This window comes from Triticum aestivum, chromosome 2A, assembly GCF_018294505.1.
Source record: "Triticum aestivum cultivar Chinese Spring chromosome 2A, IWGSC CS RefSeq v2.1, whole genome shotgun sequence".
NCBI lineage: Eukaryota > Viridiplantae > Streptophyta > Magnoliopsida > Poales > Poaceae > Triticum > Triticum aestivum.
In genome coordinates this window covers 277,212,920-277,216,689 of record NC_057797.1, presented here as the reverse complement: position 1 = coordinate 277,216,689, position 3,770 = coordinate 277,212,920, and positions in this window count along the sequence as shown.

Sequence of the window (3,770 nt, the reverse complement as noted above, 5' to 3'; positions counted from 1 at the left end):
CATTCGCAGATCTTCCTCGCAGCGTATCCGACGCTGCCGCATTCTACCGAGCTGAAGAGGGCAGCTCGACAGAGAAGGTGTTCTGGTCTCAGTATGCTGAGGCCGGACACCCTGTGCCCTTGAGCGACCAGCTGAAACAGCTGGTCGAGCTCCACAAGGAGGCCGAACGGGCCATGAAGGGCTTCATAGTTCGGCTGTGGCCCAGAGAGGCCCTGCCTGGGAGCTACTTCGGGCTGGTGCGGCGGCTGGTGGAGGCCTGTCCAAGGCTCGAGGTCGTCAAGCGCTCCGTCTTCATCGAAAGTGCCCGTCGGGCCCTTGCCCGTGCTAAGGTGCACTGGGGTAAGCTGGACGGTGAGAAGCTTGTGAGGGGCGGGCCGCCGCCGGGGAAGGAGCATCACAAGCCCGAGAACTACTATAAAGATGTTCTTGCGGGTGCCCGCCTTGTGGCGGATGAATGTACCAAGGATGTAATTTTTGAATGAACTCGCTCGTGTTTATCCTGTGCGTTGAAAACTTGTTCATATGCACTAAGCAATGCTTATTGAATTTAAAATATTATTTTCTGTGCGGCCGTTTATCAAAAATTGAGAGATGGCCCGTCGTCAGCTTCTGCCCCCATGCCACTAGTGCTGGGGTGTTCGGTGATAAACCTGAGCGCTCTTTTTCCCATGGTTGGGTCCTTCGAGGGAGGCGCTCAGCACGATGAACCAGGCAATCGGACTATAATCCTTGAACACTCTCACTTAGCCATAGAACTTTATAATTTTAAATTTCGGCGAAGCCCCTAGTTCGGAAGACCGAGTTCGGGGCGCTATCCACGCCTTGGCTGGGGTTATCCAGCTCCTCGCTCGAAGCGGCATAAGTCTTTAGGGACTCGAAAAACCTCTCGAACAGCGACCGGTCTCTCGCCTCATCATGACAGTCAGTTTTAGCTTTCTCCACTGAGGTGCTTAACCCAGCTCAACCGGGGCACAATTGCAGTGGTTCTCCTAGTGCTACCTTAGCCAATATAGTGGAACGTAAGGCACCAAAACATAGGAGCCGGGCAAACCCAACTATTGACCCAAATCATGATTCGGAGCCGATGCATAGAGTGCTACAAGTTCGGGGTGCCGCACTTGTGAAAGTGTACGGACTTCTCACACCACATTAAAGGGTACTGAAGCCCCTGGCGTACTTGCCGTACCATAGTGTACGGGTGCAACATGTCATTAATGAACATATATAAAAGAGGGTAATGCAAAAAATAGACAAAAAGCTAAGCATTCTTTATAGAGAGGCTATTTGTCAAAGCCGAACGATACAAATAGTGCGGTAAGAAAAAGATATTAGACTAATGTCCTGACCAGGGGCAGGCCGCGGAATTGTATTTAAAACAGGTATAGCGCTCGTAACAGAGACCACCTGGGATTCCATAATGCGGTATGGCTTGTCTGCCTCCCTGGATCTTGCATCGTTTGTGCGGCAGTTGAATTGCCGAACAGGTCGTCCGAAGTATGGAGTCGTGAAAGTAAGAAAAAATTAAAAAAAGAATCCGGCAGCCCCTGGTACGTTTTAAGCCGTATTTTGGGCATGCCGTTATTTTGCCCCTTCCCCTGTGCTCATGGTATTTCAAGTGCGTAATTATGTACGCGAGGTACTGGTTTCGCTATGTCCCGAGAGCTAGGGTGGGGGCCGCATTGCTACGCTTGCTCAGAGTGTGCCAGGTGGTCCTTCTGTAGGTTACTCTGGGCGCGCTTGGTAGTGTCTGGCTTTTTAATGGCCGGACTGGAGAATTGCCTGAGAAGGCTACTTTGTACCTCCACTGCGAGAGCCACCGTATGCTCCTCCGTACGGAGGGAGCGTTCGGTGTTTCCGTTGACCGTAATTACTCCTTGAGGGCCTGGCATCTTGAGCTTAAGATATGCGTAGTGCGGCACCGCATTGAACTTTGCGAATGCGGTTCGTCCGAGTAGGGCGTGATAGCCACTGCGAAACGGGACTATATCGAAGATTAACTCTTCGCTTTGAAAATTGTCCGGGGATCCGAAGACCACGTCAAGTGTTACTGTGCCTGTACAGTTGGCTTCTACACCTGGTATAACGCCTTTAAAGGTCGTTCTTGTGGGCTTAATCCTTGAGGGATCTATGCCCATTTTTCGCACTGTATCCTGATAAAGCAGGTTCAGGCTACTGCCGCCGTCCATGAGGACTCTTGTGAGATGAAATCCGTCGACGATTGGGTCGAGAACCAATGCGGCGAAGCCGCCATGACGGATGCTAGTTGGATGGTCCCTTCGATTAAAAGTGATCGGGCAGGAGGACCATGGGTTGAACTTTGGGGCGACTGGCTCTATCGCGTATACGTCCCGTAGCGCACATTTCCGCTCCCGCTTGGGAATGTGGGTTGCGTATATCATGTTCACCGTATGCACTTGTGGGGGAAAACCCTTCTGTCCATTGTTGTTCGGCGGCTTGGGCTCCTCGTCGTCGCTGTGCAACCCCTTGTCTCTGTTTTCGGCCCTTAACTTGCCTGCCTGCTTGAACACCCAACAATCTCTGTTAGTGTGATTGGCTGGCCTTTCGGGGGTGCCATGTATCTGGCACAAGTGATCGAGTATTTGGTCCAAACTGGACGGGCCCTGAGTATTCTTTTTGAATGGATTTTTCCGCTGACCGGGTTTATAGCCTTTGAATCCGGCATTGACTGCCGTGTCTTCATTGCTGTCGCTGTTAACGCGGCGTTTTTGCTTATTCCGACTTGTCCTGCAACTTCTGTCCTTGGTATCCAAATTACCAGGGTTCTTTGATAAGTTGTTACTGCGATCTAGCCAGCTGTCTTCTCCCGCGCAAAAGCGGGTCATGAGTGTCGTGAGGGCTGCCATGGATTTCGGCTTTTCCTATCCCAGGTGCCGGGCAAGCCACTCGTCGCGGATGTTATGCTTGAAGGATGCTAGGGCCTCTGCGTCCGGATAGTCGACTATCTGGTTTTTCTTTGTTAGGAACCGTGTCCAGAATTGTCTGGCCGATTCTTCTGGCTGCTGAATTATGTGGCTTAAGTCGTCGGCATCCGGCGGTCGCACGTAAGTGCCCTGGAAGTTGTCGAGGAATGCGACTTCCTGGTCCTCCCAAGAACCGATTGAGTCTGCTGGCAAGCTGTTAAGCCAATGCCGGGCCGGTCCTTTAAGTTTGAGCGGGAGGTATTTGATGGCGTGTAGATCATCGCCGCGTGCCATGTGGATGTGAAGGAGATAATCCTCGATCTATACCGCCGGATCTGTTGTGCCATCGTATTATTCGATGTTTACGGGTTTGAAACCCTCCAGGATTTTATGATCCATTACTTCATTCGTGAAGCATAGCGGGTGTGCGGCGCCTCTGTACTGGGCTATATCGCGACGCGGCTCGAAAGAGCTATGTCTGTTGTGTTCGGCCCGGCCGGATTTGTTGTATCCGTAGTGAAGATCATTGTCACATACCGTAGGGCGCCTGCGCAATCCGTAGATCGATCTTGTTTGTCTTGCCTTATCCTCCAGTATGTTTCATAGGTCGGGCACATTTTCCCGTGCCTTAGTTGAGCAGCGTTGGGGCATGGCTTGGGTGGAGGGCCGACAGGCCTCTCTATCGCGTCCGCGAGGTGGCTGGTCTACCATGTCATGCGCTGGTGATGTAGGTGCTTCCTCCTCTGATCGGGGTAGCGGCCTGTGCTTCGGGTAACTCTTGGAGGGGCGTTCGAGTTCATACTCTTCGGCCGCAAGGTCTTCAGTCCATCTGTCAGCTAGCAATTCATG